The sequence below is a fragment of the Mastigoproctus giganteus genome, chromosome 5, assembly GCF_048544385.1.
Source record: "Mastigoproctus giganteus isolate SK-2022 chromosome 5, ASM4854438v1, whole genome shotgun sequence".
Taxonomy (NCBI): domain Eukaryota; kingdom Metazoa; phylum Arthropoda; class Arachnida; order Uropygi; family Thelyphonidae; genus Mastigoproctus; species Mastigoproctus giganteus.
The window spans coordinates 44,537,245-44,552,353 of NC_143579.1; the positions used below are offsets into that span (position 1 = coordinate 44,537,245).

Below are 15,109 nucleotides of genomic sequence, written 5' to 3' on the forward strand. Positions count from 1 at the left end.
CCTGACTATATTTCTTTACTCATGGCTCTAAAAGCTTACAACTAAACATTCCTCAATTATGAATGGACTAAGTTCATGCTCACTAGCATTTTTTATGGACAAAGAGGAGAGCAGCTTGAAGCACATGTTCCATTGTGCCTGCACTGATCAAAACATTTTTGGAAGTCTTCTGTGTTCCAAATCAGGCAATTGCCACATGTCAGGAATGTTTGTCAGTTGAAAATTGCTGGATGGCTTGTAACATGTGAGTGACACATTATCATGGTGAAGGAGCCAAACACTTTTCAGGTATTTTCTAGTGGACTGCACCTTTAAACCACATCTGACAAATCCGCTATAAATATTATAGACATGGTACATTATACAATTATTGACAATATCTTATATACAGAAATACATTATACATAATTAATGAATTCAATTAGTACAAGATGACAAACTAACCATACTTTGCAATGTTCATCCCAAAGTCAGCTACAGCACAACGAGCTGGACAAGCAGGATAAATAGAATATCGAAGTTACTCCAACAGCTGCACAGCAAGGCAACATGTTCTTCTGATTCCACTGTAGCACAATGAGCTGTATGATTACTGACAACAAACTAAGTATACTCTGCAATGTTCATCTCGAAATTAGCCACAGCACAATGAGCTGGACAAACAGGATAAACAAAATACTAAAGTCATTCCAATAGCTGGGCAGCACAAGGAACTGCACAGTAACAGTTACAGCACCACTAACTGTAAATTTTTTACAAAATGAATTCAAGAGCAGCACAATAAGCTGCATAAATACAATTGAGGAGGTAGTCTATTAGCAGTGCAGCAACTGCAAAGTCAACATCAAGGTAGGAATTAAACACATTCAATTAGAAGCAGCCATTCAATACAATTAATCAATACTAGTAGGTACAACAAAAACCAATGAAGAGACTACACCATCTACAGATGAACATCACATCCTGCAGCTTGCTTGAACAACTCAGATGAAATGACAATCTGATGCTATTTTTGACCCTGTGTGAGAATGTGTGGAACAAACTTGCTTACCTGCCCCAAGTCCAAATCCTCAGTCAAAATAGCTGAACCAAACAAAATGGAAGTGACACTGCTTCAGTAATTTCTTGAATAGTCAGTCTTCATTCTGATTAAATGATTCATTGTGTTTTGATAATTTTGGAACGTTTAGTCATTTTCAAATGAGAGAGGTTTTCATTCAAAGCAGCATTCCACTAGATTGGCCCATGCTCAAAAAATGTCTTTGTAAGTCCTGTTCATCTTTCAGCTACTGTTTGCATTGAAGACTTATAAGATCATTTACCAAATTTTTTGAAGAAAACTTGTACAGATAGTTTCATAGGTGTATATGTGAATAGGCCACCAGCTCTCAGGATTTACAACAATGAATCTATTTCCCTCCCACTCAACTTGATTCCTTCTCCATTTCCCTGTTGTAATAGCTTTCCCCTCTGAGGGTATCTTCACTTTGTTGTAATGGTGGTGGGGCTTGTGTGACCAAATGATCCTGTGAGCCAAGACAGCGGTAATCTTACTACCAGCAGGGCCAGACAGGTTAAAGGTTGGGCATGGGTCTAATAACCCCACCCCAGAAAACAAACATAACGTTACAAAACCTCAAGGAAATAGCCGGTCTGTCTCAAATGGAATTTGACCCAAGCATGCCAAAAAGGATTAAAGAAATTTTTGTAGTTACATGGAACATTCGAAGTTTGTACCAACCAGGAAATTGGAGAAAGAATCGAAGAGATATAACATATGTTGTTGTTGTTGTTTTGGTGTTTATTGGCGCATCGACAACGGAGATCATAGTGCGCCAGTTCATTGATTATACAATGTTCTCTTTATATAAATCTTGTTTGAATGTGAAAGGTTAACTGTTTCTGCGGTATTATACTATTATTTACAGCAGATGGTATATGTTGATTGTTTGTATGAAACTAAAAATATCTGACACGTGTTCTTTGTCACCTATTAGATTTTCAAGGGTGATGTTTTGGTTTCCTTTATATAATGATGAAAAAATTCGGTGTCGATCATTTTCATATGTTGGACATTCTATAAGTATATGTTTAACTGTTTGGATAGTATTGCATACTTGGCATCTTGGGGGTTCTTCTGCACGTAATAGATAACCATTTGTTAAATGCGTATGGCCTATCCGCAATCTGGTCAGAACTACTTCTTCTCTCCTTGATTTCCTTATGGTCGTTTTCCAGTGCTCCACTTTTGGTTTTATTTCATATAATTTATTCCATGTTTGTTTTTGCCAGAGTTCTTGCCATTGAGTTAGACAGCGATTTTTAATGATTGGCTTGTAGTCATTATGTGGGACTGTGAAATATTGTTCTTGAAGGTTATTGGTTGATTTTGCAATTCTATCTGCTTCTTCATTTCCTTTTATCCCTTTGTGTCCTGGTATCCAGCAGAAACGTATATCTTGTTTTTTATTTGTGTAGCCTGTTAGTATCCTTTTAATTTGCCAGAGTACTGGATGGGTTATATTGCTTGTGTTTTGTATGACTTGGATTACACTTAATGAATCACAGTATATTACTGCTCTCAAGTGGTAGGTGGTTCTGAAATGCTCCAGGGCTATTTGAATTGCTACTAATTCTGCAGTGTAGACACTGCATTCTTTTGGAAGTTGGCGTGACAATGTAATATCTGGGAATACTGCTGCTGCTCCTACATGGTTCTCTGATTTTGATCCGTCTGTATATATTGGTATGTGATTGGGATATTGCATTCTATGTGCTGCATGCAATTGTTGAAAGTTGCTGTCTGACAAAGTATTTTTATTCCAGTTTGGTGTGAGGAGTTCATAGGCTGAGGTATGGTTTATCCATGGTGGATCTATATATCCTTCTTGGTTTGCAACATTGTCTATTTTGAGGTCATGTGTTATCAGTAGCTCCTGTAGTCTGATGCCTAGAGGCTGGTTTGCTCTTTTGCGGTTTCTATATATGTTTTCCCATTTTGGCGAGAATAAAGTTGTCCAAGTCGGATGGTCTCTTATGGGTCTTATCCTGTAAGCATACAACAATGACAACTGTTGTCTCCTCAGGAACAGTGGTGGTTCATTAGCCTCTGTATAGAGACTGTATATAGGGGATGTGCGGAAAGCTCCTGTTGCTATTCGAATTGCACTATGGTGAATCGGATCTAGCCATTTGAGGGCGCTCTTTCTTGCTGATGCATAAACCGGTGCTCCATAATCTATTTTTGACCTTACTAGTGCTTTATACAAGTTGAGCAGGGTATAACGGTCTGCCCCCCAAGATGTTGTTGTTAAGACTTTAAGAATGTTAAGTTGTTTCATACATTTTATTCGTAGTTCTTTTATATGTTCTACAAAGGTCAATTTTCTGTCTAGAATAAGTCCAAGAAATTTTACACTTGGTTTAACTGGTATTGTGTTACCTTGCAATATTAGTTCAGGTTCAGGATGTAAATTTCGTTTTCTACAGAAATGCATGCAGACTGTTTTTTCTTTTGATATTCTAAACCCGTTTTTCTGGGCCCAATGACTAACGTTGTTAATTGCACATTGTAGTTGTCTTTCTATTGTTCCCATGTTCTGTGCTTGATATGAAATACTGAAGTCATCTACATATAGTGCATATGACACTGTGGGTGGTAGTTGTTTTGTGATGCTATTTATTTTTATTGAAAATAGTATGGCACTCAGGACAGACCCTTGGGGAACTCCTTCTTCTTGTTTATATGATTTTGACATGGTGTTTTGTACTCTAACTTGAAATGTTCTATTTTTCATGAAATTTTGAATGAATAGTGGTAAATGTCCTCTGAGTCCTGCATCGTGGATATCTTGTAATATACCGTGTCTCCATGCCGTGTCATAAGCCTTTTCTATATCAAAAAATACCGTAACCATATGCTTTGAGGTTATAAATGCATCTCTTATCTCTGATTCTATTCGTACAAGGTGATCTAGTGTGGATCGATTGTGTCTAAACCCACACTGCATATTGGTGAACCAGTTGGTTGTCTCCAAAAACCAGACTAATCTTTTGTTGATGATCTTCTCTAGTACTTTGCTTAAGCAGCTTGTGAGGGCTATCGGACGATAGTTGTTTGGGTCCTTCTGATCTTTATTGGGTTTTTGGAAAGCTAATACTATTGCATGATGCCACTGTTCAGGATATTGATTTTCTAGAAATATGCGGTTGTACAGTTGAAGGAGGTTTTCTATCTCTGCCTGCTTTAGGTGTTTAAGCATATCATAGTGTATGTTGTCTGATCCAACTGCACTTGGTTTTGTTTGTGATACTGCTTGACGTAATTCGTGTATTGTAATTGGTTGGTTGTAGGGTTCAATCCTTTTAGTATTAAAATTAATTCTGTTTTTTTCCGTTTTCTCCTTATAGGTCAAAAATTCAGTATTGTAGGATTGTTTTGACGATACTTTAGCAAACGTTTCACCTAGTATATTAGCTATCTCTGATGGTTCAGTAATGCTTTCTCCATTCCAATGTAATACTAGTGATGGTTGGTTTTTATACTTCCCATTCATTTTTCCTATTTTATTCCATATTATTTTTGTGTTTGTTGTTCTATTTATAGAGGAAGTAAACTGGATCCAGGAAGTTTTTTTGGCTTTTTTCCGTGTATACCTAGCTAGTGCTCGTGCTTGCTTAAATTTTATCAGATTATCCGTTGTAGGATATCTCCGGAACTTATTCCAGGCTTTGTTTTGTTGTCTTCTTGTTTTCATGCAATTTTCGTCCCACCAGGATTTTGGGTGCAATGGAAAACGAGTCGAGGTTGTGGGTATTGTTTGTTTGGCTGCTTGTATTAAGGTATCTGTGACGTGCTTTAGAGCATCATCGACCGATGTTTCTTGGATGATTTGTGGATTAAATATTGCCAGTTCTCTAAATTTTTCCCAGTTACCTTTTTCTATTTTCCAGCGGGGTGGTCTGTTTGGGTGGCAAGGAAGGTTTCTGGTCAGTATGGTGATTACTGGGTAGTGGTCACTGCTGTATGGGTTTTCTATTACTTGCCACTTTAATTCCGGTAGGAGTGAAGGGGTGCATATGGTTAGGTCTACTGCTGAGGTTGTGCGACTAGGAAAGTGAAAATACGTATGTTTGCCATTATTGAGTAGAGAAAGGTTATGAAGGTCTATTATTCTTTCTATTATCCGTCCTCGTCTATTGATATCAGTGTTTCCCCATAGTTGACTATGCCCATTCATGTCTCCCATTATACAGAAAGGTGATGGGAGTTGGGAGATTAGTTGGTCTATTTCCTCAAATGGTATATTTGGTCTTGGTGGAAGGTACATTGAACAGATGGTTACCCTAAATTTCAGTGTTATTCTTACAGCTATCGCTTCTATATTGCTATTTAAAGGAATGTGTTCGGTTGGGATATGGTTATGGACTAAGATGGCTACACCTCCATGTGTTGACCTTTCTCTTAATCTGTCTTTCCTATACAGTCTATAATTTTTCACTGAAAGGGTGTCTTGTTGTCTAAGGTATGTCTCTTGTAGACAAAAACATATTGGCGTATGTTGTGTTATTAAATACTGGACATCGTCGTAATTGGCACGTAGTCCTCTACAATTCCACTGGATGAACTGATCCATTATTTGGTTTTTCTAGGGCTTCCGGGTTGCTTCCGAAATGGAGCATTCTTATGCTTTGTCTTATCTTTTTTAGGATAGTTTGGCCGGTCCATGTCCATATCTTCTTCTGTGAAAATTTCTAATACTGGTTCTTCAGTTGTGTTTATTTTTCCTATTTCCATCTGTTCGGCTTCTTTGGTGTTTATAAGTTTAGATCGGTTTTCGTTGTGATGCTGATTTGTGGATATCTGTTCTGTGTGAAGAGAAATTGAGGTATTCACTGTTTTCTCCTGTTTCTGTGCCTTCAGTCCAGTAGATGATTCTTTTGGCATCATGGAAATTTCGGTTTGAACTTCTACTGATTTATATTGGATTACTGCTTGTGCATATGTTGGCTTGTTTGTAGTCCGTGGCTGTATTATTCTTCTTGCTTCTTGGTACGTTGTGTTGTGTTCTGTTTTGTATTTCTGAATTAGTTTCTCTTGTTTCCATTTTTCACACGTTTTTGAGTAGGCTGGGTGTTCCCCTTTACAGTTTGTACATTTCAAGATGTTGGCAGAGCAAACTGTAGTCTCGTGTTCTTTAGAATCACACTTTGCACAGGTTGCTGAGTTTCTGCATGCCATTTGTGAATGTCCAAATTTCTGACATTTGTAACAACGTAGTGGATTTGGTATGTATTGTCGTACTTGGCAGTTCAGGTATCCTGCTTTGATTGTTGTTGGAGGTTTTGGAGTATTAAATGTTATGATAAGGGTTCTTGTTGGAATTATATTTCCATCCCTTCGGATATTAATTCTCTTCACTCCTGTAACTCCTTGGCTTCTTAATTCTTCTGTGAGCTCTTCCTCTGACACATTTAAGAGGTCCCACTCTGAAATCACCCCTCTGGAAGAATTCAGTGTGTTGTGTGGTGTTACAACTACTGGCATTCTTCCAAAAATTGTTGTTGAAAGTAATTTCTGGGAGTGTTTGGGATTTTCTGTTTCCACTAGTATGTCTCCAGATCTCAGCCGTCGAACTGACTTGGGAGATCCTACTAGACCCTCTAATGTTTTCTGGATTACAAACGGAGACATACTTCCTAATGTCTGATCTCCTGTCGCATGTATGACAATGAATGTTGGTATTTTTGGTGGGTCCATATCTGTCTTTTGTCTCTTTGATTTGGTGTTTTCTGTTTCACTACTTGGTAGAGCTTTCTCTTGAAGCCCTATAGTACTAGTAGTTAATTTACTACTCATATTTGCTCTTTTGGCCCTGGGAGTGTTACTTTCCTCTCCCAGGTTACCAGCCCCGCCACGTGGAGGCAAGAGCAGTGCCTCTTAGTGACCAAGCGGCTGTGTAAGTTAGATTAGTAAAAGTGAGAATAAGAGAAAAAATAAGAAAGGTGAGTTTCCTTTCTGTGTCTTCACTTACTGTTTGTAAGATAAAGAGCTGCTTCACAAAAAATAATAGGATTTTAACGAGGAAATTAAAGAAACTTGTTTATTTTTGATCACTCTATATATCGCTGGGAATCGCTTAGTCACTAATAAATCGCTTGGCACCTGGGGCCAGATATAACATAAGTGTAGCAGCATTACAAGAGATAAGATGGGGAAACTTAGAAATTATAGACCTCCGAGACTACACCCTAATAAATAGTGGAAGCAGAGACAACATTCTGGGGACAGGCTTTATGATTAAGGACACTAAAGCCCGAATGATGAGTTACAGTGTAATCAATGAAAGAATATATATATGCTAAGGCTTACTGGGGTCTTTTTTTTTTTAACACATTCATGATCAGCGCACATGCTCTGACAGAAGATGAAGCAAAGGATGCCTTTTACGAAGCACTGGAGAGAACATTAGATGAGGCTCCAAGACATGATATTAAACTCATCCTTGGAGATTTCAATGCCAAAGTAGGAAGAGAGGAAGTGCACATACCAACCATAGCAAGAAACAGCTTACATGAAAATGGGGAAAGGCTAGAGCATTAATAGTACAAATTTTCCACATAAGAATATCAACAAAGAAACTCAAACAGGGGGGCAGATTGCGATTTGGACCATTTTATGGTAAGGTGCCATCTGTGAAATAGGCTCTCAAAAGGTATATAGAGGGAAAGGAGAGACAACAAAGAAAAGATATCAACAAGATAAGCTTAAAGAAGATGAAGATAATACTAGAGAAAGATTTAGAATGAAAGTCAAGGAACAACTGGAGAAACACCAACAACAGGATGGTGAGCCCATCAATAAAAAATGGGAAGATATTAAGGAAGACTGAGTGTAACAGCAGAAGAGGCACTTAGAGTGGAACAAAAAAGAGTGAGAAATGACTGGTTCAATCAGGACTGTGAAAAGATTCTGGAAGAATGAAACCAAGCCAGGCAGAAAATGTTACAGAGAGGAACTAGAGAATACTGAGGATTACAGGGTCAAAAGAGCAGAAGCAAAGTCAGTATGTAGACAAAAGAAAAGAATAGGAAAAAATGCAAGAAGAATATGACAGAAGGCAGATCAAGAAATTCTATAAAGGAGTAGGAAATGTAAAAAAAAGTTTCCAGCCCCGTCTTAACCTGTGTAAGAATAAGAAAGGAGAAACAGTGGGGGACTAGTGGAGATCAAAGTTTGGAAGCAGCATTTTAATTCCTTACTTAATAAAGAACAGGCACGCCCAAAAGAAATTGAAGAGGTACGGGATGCAGTCCAAAAGGCTAAAAATAAAGCACCCGGAGAAGATAACATCCCAGCAGAACTTATTAAGGCAGGTGGCGAGAAACTGATTAAAAAATTACACCAGCTTATATTACTAATTACATTAGAAATGGCCAGGGAAAAAGACAGCTGGGCAAAAAATTGTCGAGGAGGCCAAGGTTCTACAAAGACCACAGCACTGTGGAGTAAGTAAGTAATGAGTCTTTTCCACAAAAAAAGCCTACATTAAAATTCTGCGAATTTTTGTTTATTTCAGTTGACAAATTAGTTAAGTGTGCTACTCTACATCACAAAACTGGAATGAAGGGTAATAATGCCATTTCCTGAATCGACTTCACTGTACTTGTGTGGTGCAAAGCTAATTAAATGTCCTTCAGCAAGAGTTGGAAAAAAAAAAAAAAAAAAAAAAAAAAGGTGCAATGCTAGGAACCAATGTCTTCTGAACAGTCAGAAAGCAAGTGAGATTCTTTTAAAAAATTGTCTTGCACTTACTGTTGGTAATGCCCCTGTTATTGTAGGCCTAAAACTGGAATAGCAAGGAATTAAGAGTTGAGGCAGTAACAGGCTACACATCTTGTGAAAGTGAATGAAAATTTGGTGGATATTTTCTACCACCTGACAGAAGTACTAAAAGAGAAGAGAAACTGTATTTATCAAATTGAAAAATGCAAGTAATCATTAGATAACATTAATTAGTGCCAAAATGCAGTCCATGATCCAGAAAAAGTTTGAAAGACAAAGATAATTACCATTGATGTGAAGAATGTTATGTGCAAATTTGTTATACCAACAATTTGTTTTTCAACTTTGGAAGATTACAAGAATGACAAATTTCTAACTTAATCACAGGTATTTCTATTTCCAAGTTTGTGGACAGTTTAAAGCAAAAGAAAAATCTGTTCTTTTGCTCAGTAAGGAAGTCCTTTATTGCCACAAAACGTTTCCACTGAAAAATTAGGTTCTTATAAATGCTGAGCTAGCACACATCTCATCAAACTGGTAGTGCAAATTTTCAAATTTTAAAATTTTTGAGGACAAGTTTCCAGCACTTCTCAGCATGAGTTCCACTCAGTTTCAGTGTTAAAATCCACAAGATGCTATTATGAAAGAACTGATATACAATGGCTTTTAGTTGAGGTGCTGACAAGTGCACAAGGAATTTCTCAAGTGCTTAGTATTTTACCAATTCCTCATAGTAATACAGAGCATGTGAGAATATTTAGCCAAGTGATGGGGGGGGGGGGAGGAGAGAAAAGGTTTAGATTTCTTTCTGAAGCTTTGGAAATGCTCTCAACCAAGTCAAGACAATGGGAGCCACTATTATAAATAAAATTTTGATTCAATATTTCTAAAGAGGACAAAGACTGCAACATTATCTTTCTTAATGCAATTATAGTCAATTGATGTCCAACACACAAAAAAAACTTAAGCTAATGTTTGAAAACATCGTACTGGTAAATGATCCCATGGCTATATTTTAATAACAGGGTGGCCACAAAGTTCCTTAAACCCATATATATATATAATTAGCCAACGTCAAACATAAGAATGTATCCAGCTAAGATTTCACTATTTTTATTTCCTTTTGCAATCAGTTAGTATTGGGTATTTTATATTTTCAGATTTAACAATGGCTCACCAGAGTAACTACACTATTAAAGAACATGCTGTCAGTTAGTGCACAACAAGGGAATAACTAAAAAGATAGTGAAAGAGTTGCAAGCTGATTTCCAGCAGCGATTCAATGAGATCCTCCACCAAAACAATTTTGTGGTGGGAGAAGAAACTCTTTAGCACCGGAAGTGTAAAGGATAAACCAAGTAGTAGTAGTGGTGGTGGTGGCGGCATGTAATGCAAGAAAGCAAGTGTATATGGACTTATGCAGCATCAGCAAAAAAAAAAAAAAATTACAAAACAATTCTCTCTAAATGTTTGTCCAGTTCCTCCTTAAATTTATTTAACCTATCAACTTCCACAAAGACAGATGGAAGTTTGTTCCAGCAATTAACCACCAGCTGGCTAAAAGCAAATCTCCACACATTATTCTACACCAGTCTTTCCTCAATTTGAATTTATGTCCCCTTAGGTTCATAGTCTGAACAAGTGGAAGAATCCCATCAGAATTCAGCATGCTCAACCCATTCAAGGCCTTAAACACCTCAATCAAATCACCTCGCAGGTGCCAGTTGCTGCAATTTGCAGAACAGAAGCCTCTCTTGGTAAGAGGATCCCTCCAATCTTGTTGTTCTCTGCACATGCTCAAGCAAATCTACATCCGTCCTAAAATGAGGCCTCCAGACCTGTACACAGTACTCAAGGCGTGGCATGACCATTGCCTTATACAGAGGGACAATCACCTCCTTTTCCCTGCTAGCAAAATTCCTGTATATCATTAACAAAACATCATGACCTGCCCTGGCAGCCTGTCTGCATTGCTCAGAAAACTTCATATCTGACTGCACAATTACTCCCAGGTCTTTTTCAATTTCTACTCCCTTAAGTGTAGTACCACACAGTTGGTATGTTTCTCTGGGGTAAGTTCTACTCATATGCAGTACTTTGCATTTGTCAATGTTAAACTTCAGTTGCCACTTCTCAGCCCATCTGCCCAAATTTTCTAGATCCTGTTGCAGTAGCACACTACCATTAACAACCTTGCCAACCTTTGTATCACTGCAAACTTCAACACTAAGCCTAATATACCTTCATCAATATCATTGATAAATATACAAAACAACAGTGGACCCAACACTGAACCCTGTGGGACTCCACTAATAACATTAGTCCATGAAGAGCAGCACCCATTGACTGCCACACTCTGTCTTCTCCTATCAACCATCCTTTTATCCATTGTAACAACTTACCCTTAATACCATTTTGCTCCAATTTGTGCAAGTCTTCCATGCACAACAGTGTCAAAAAAGCTTTCCTGAATCCAAGTATATGATATCAAAATAATATTTTGCATCCAGTTCCTTTGTAACCACATCATAATATCCTATTAAATTTGTCAGACAAGCCTTTCCCTTAAGTCACTGTCTATTATAACAGACAGTGACTTAATTTGGAGGAAGGAGGTATGTTCCAGATTACTTCAAACTTTCAACACAATTCTATGGTAAAGTCATATTTAGAGACAGATGCGCCATACATAGGAGTTGTCAATCATGAAATGTGGTCTTCTCTCGAATAACCTTGACATCAAAGAGAAATGCTAGTTTTGACATGGAGTGCCAGCACATTATGCCAGTGTAATAAGTGAATATCTCAAAGAGGTGTTACCAGGTCCCCTTGAATTGCCACAGTGAAGCCCTAATCTATCAACATGCAACAATTCATAAAGGAAACTATTGCACAAGAGTTATAATACCGCTGATGAGCTCAAAGAAGCTGTAAGATCCATTTTCGAATGCTGCACCCCCCCAAAAATGATAGGATGCCCCGCAGAACTTGGCAGCGAATTATCCTTTCTTCTGAAAATGATGGGGGAAACATACTGATCCACTGGATTATTATTATTATTATTTTTTTTTTGTATTGCTGTAAATAAATAGGGGTAATGGGGCTTTGTGGCCACCCTGTAGAATGCATACATTGTTCATGAAATTTATAAAAAAATTCCATCTTTTTTCAGGCCAAAATTTGGCAGATAGGTGAATGGAAGGATGGTTTCAGCACATGAAAGTACATGTTGCAGGTGAAAGTATGCTTATGAAACAGGGTCAGCACCCTTGGATAAAGCCTGAAGTTGTGCAAGGTGAATACAAATGAATGTTTCTCTTATGATGCAGAACTCAAATTCAAGTCCACTCGAGTGTTGTCATCCATGTTAGTTCTCATCCAGAAAAAAATTGAACAAGAACTGGAGGATTTAAAAGTAATTCTAAGTATGACTGGGATTGCACCTGCACAGCACCACCATTTCCTGGAGACTGTAAATCAATTTGCACAACAATGCAAAAATCTTGACCCTCTGCAAGATGACAGAACAATTAAGATGACAATGTTTTTAGACAAAGCATCTTAAGTATGCAGCAGACCTGCATGCTTGTAAAGGTAACTATCAAATATTTGTAAATAAAACTTTTTTTTTTTTTTGCAATGGTCAGACAGCAATTACTTTTTCAACGAATCATGGATAAGATGTCAATGCTACCATCTTTCTTTAATAGGTGTAATTTTATTTATATCTCATCATTCTACTTTAATTAGTGGTCACTAGGCAACTATATAAAAATTTTGTTGCTTAGTAACCATTAAATTCAAAGGAACAATGCCATCTTGTTCTTATTTTACAATATACAATGCCAAAAACAAATAAATGAACATTAATTCTTCTAATCCAGCAATAGCACTAGTGCCCAAAGATGCCTCAGCTAGTACAAAACAGATACGCCACAGTTCCAATTTTAAGAGTTTTCCTTACAGGCATTTCCTTCCTACTGGCCTATGTGTGGATCTATTTTTATAAGATAACAATATACTATCTTACCCATACTAACTCCCCTCCACTGTTATAAAAATTATTACTAATTCACAACAGTGAACCTAACACAAACATACACAATCTCCAAAAGGTTTCTAATCACTGTTCTAACAAGTATCTAATGAAAAGTGCCAAGTGAAAATTACAAATAAACACAAGTTTCTTTTTATACCAATATCACTCACTAATGGACAGAGGATTTTTAATTTCACTGTAATTGCATATAGCAGCCAATAAACAACAGCACAATTAATTGTACATACAAGTTTTTGTGGTAATGCATAAATTAGATTGCATAATATGCACACCACTAGTGCCCACATATATTGTTCCATGATCACAGGCAGCCTCCATCATGCACACTAAGAACAGCTTTCTCCTCCCACCTTTAACAGCCTAGACAAAGATATTAGCACCACATCCTACTGATCAGCCAGGATGGTGACAGCTGTCCAATATGTCAAAATCACTTGCCATCATTTTTCTAATCACACCACTCCACTAGAGACACTCCTGTTACCTAACAGAAGTATCTCTTCCTTCTATTAGCTGTATCCACAGTGCTGCCATTTGTACAACTGAAAAAATGGCTTGTTGCACATGTGTCCAAAGTACATAGAATGTTGTAATAAGAAACTCATGTGTGAAGGTTGCTATTTCTAAAAGGAAACCGCACCTTAATGCTATAGAGAGTTATGGTTCCAAATAACAGGCATAATCATAAATGCCTAAATGAGAAATTTTAATTCCAAATTTTGCTTTTCTGTATCAACCAAGGCCTTACATTAAAACTGATTTCACACTATATTTTTTCTACTCGTGGTCACAGCAGCTCTTGCACTAACTAATGTTAGCAAATCTACATTCTCTTATTTTTACTTTATTTTCTTCTTACTATGATATCACACATACATGCTCTGCCAAAGCAGAAGTAATGGACACAGTTTAAAACAAAATATGCATTTATTATGAAAACTGATATTGGGTTGGATCACCTTTGGTCTTAATGAATGGCCAATGCACACTAACTTTTCTACCAATTTCTGGTAAGAAATGTGGTATGGTGCTCTATTTTCCTTCAAAGCAGCAGTGAGGTCCGATGATAATGGGGACCTTCTTGGGCAGGTATCCAAATTCAGCATTCTTATTTGTCACAAAGGCACTCTAATGTGTTAAGAGTAGGGTTCTGTGATGAACATGGCTTTCCATATTTACCACAGAACCCTACATGGAAGGTGCTGAACTGGTTCCATAAAATTGCTATTGCATAGAACACAAAGAACCAAACTCAAGACAGTTGACTTGGGAGTAACTATGCAATCGCATATGAAGCTCTTTAAAGAGTGTAGCCAAGTTGCTGGAAGACCTCACTAATGATATAGAAGAAACTTGCAAAAAGAGCCGTGACTATTGTAAAACGATTTTTAGGCAACAACTTTTCACATGACCAAGGTGGAGAAGAGTAACAGGATTAGGGTGCAGTGGGATATTTGTATCAAAAAGAGATTAGTTCAATTATTGTTTGGAAACCAGACATCTTGAGGTGCCCAAATCAAGTTGTTTAACTCAGTAGTGGTTGCACCCTTTCTGCAACAAGTGGTTATGCTACATCTGACAGCTGCTAGATTTTTTTTTTTTTTTTTTTTAGTTACTGAAAAAAATAAAATTTTAAAATTTGAATTCTGCTTGGAGGATATCAATGCACGACTATTTACTAATGGGCTGTATTAGTTATTATACAAAATTATTTTAATGAAGTAATTTAAAAATGTCTTTTTTTTTAAACATGTAATTTTCACTGAAGCAGAGCTTTTAATTCTGTTCAAATATTAAAAGCGTTATAAACATAAAAAGTAAATATGGAAAAGAGTAGGAATGCAGCTGTAATACATTTCTTTACTCAATGAACAGCTGAAAGCTCTAAGGAAAACTAGCACTTATTTTATTAAGCCTAAACTTTTAGTCCAAAATGGAGCCTTTTTATGACTACTTCTTCAATGAAAAAAAAATTAGGCAAATGGAAGGCAGGTGACTTTTATGATACTTAAAAGAATACTAAAATTTTCACTTTCTACACCAAAAATGAGGTTTATAAAGAATGCTATGCATTCTAGTAAAATACATTGCTAATAACTAAACTGAACTAAAATTCAAGCACTGCACATAAAGGTACTGTTAATTTTTAAATAACCTTTTCTTTTAACGATTAACAATAATTACTCATCTTTAATTTGCCAATAAAATATTTTTGAAAAATTTGACTTCACTGAAAGATATTTGAGGACGTATGCTGTTAACAT

The 15,109-nt window shown here is 36.9% G+C and overlaps 1 protein-coding gene across 4 annotated transcripts in view; it reads right to left on the bottom strand.

Annotated features, from left to right (window-relative positions):
* LOC150085343 (eukaryotic translation initiation factor 5A-1-like) overlaps nucleotides 1–15,109 on the bottom strand; it is a 60,168-nt gene that overhangs the window by 33,185 nt on the left and 11,874 nt on the right. The window contains exon 1 of one of the 4 annotated variants that reach the window (XM_090374001.1): nucleotides 8,816–8,892. The exons of 2 other annotated variants lie outside the window; for them this stretch is intronic. The gene's annotated coding sequence lies outside the window, so the exon portion shown is untranslated. Of the gene's footprint in view, nucleotides 1–444; nucleotides 624–8,815; nucleotides 8,893–15,109 lie in introns of those variants that run through there. One more of the 4 variants, XM_090374000.1, reaches the window with a different exon arrangement.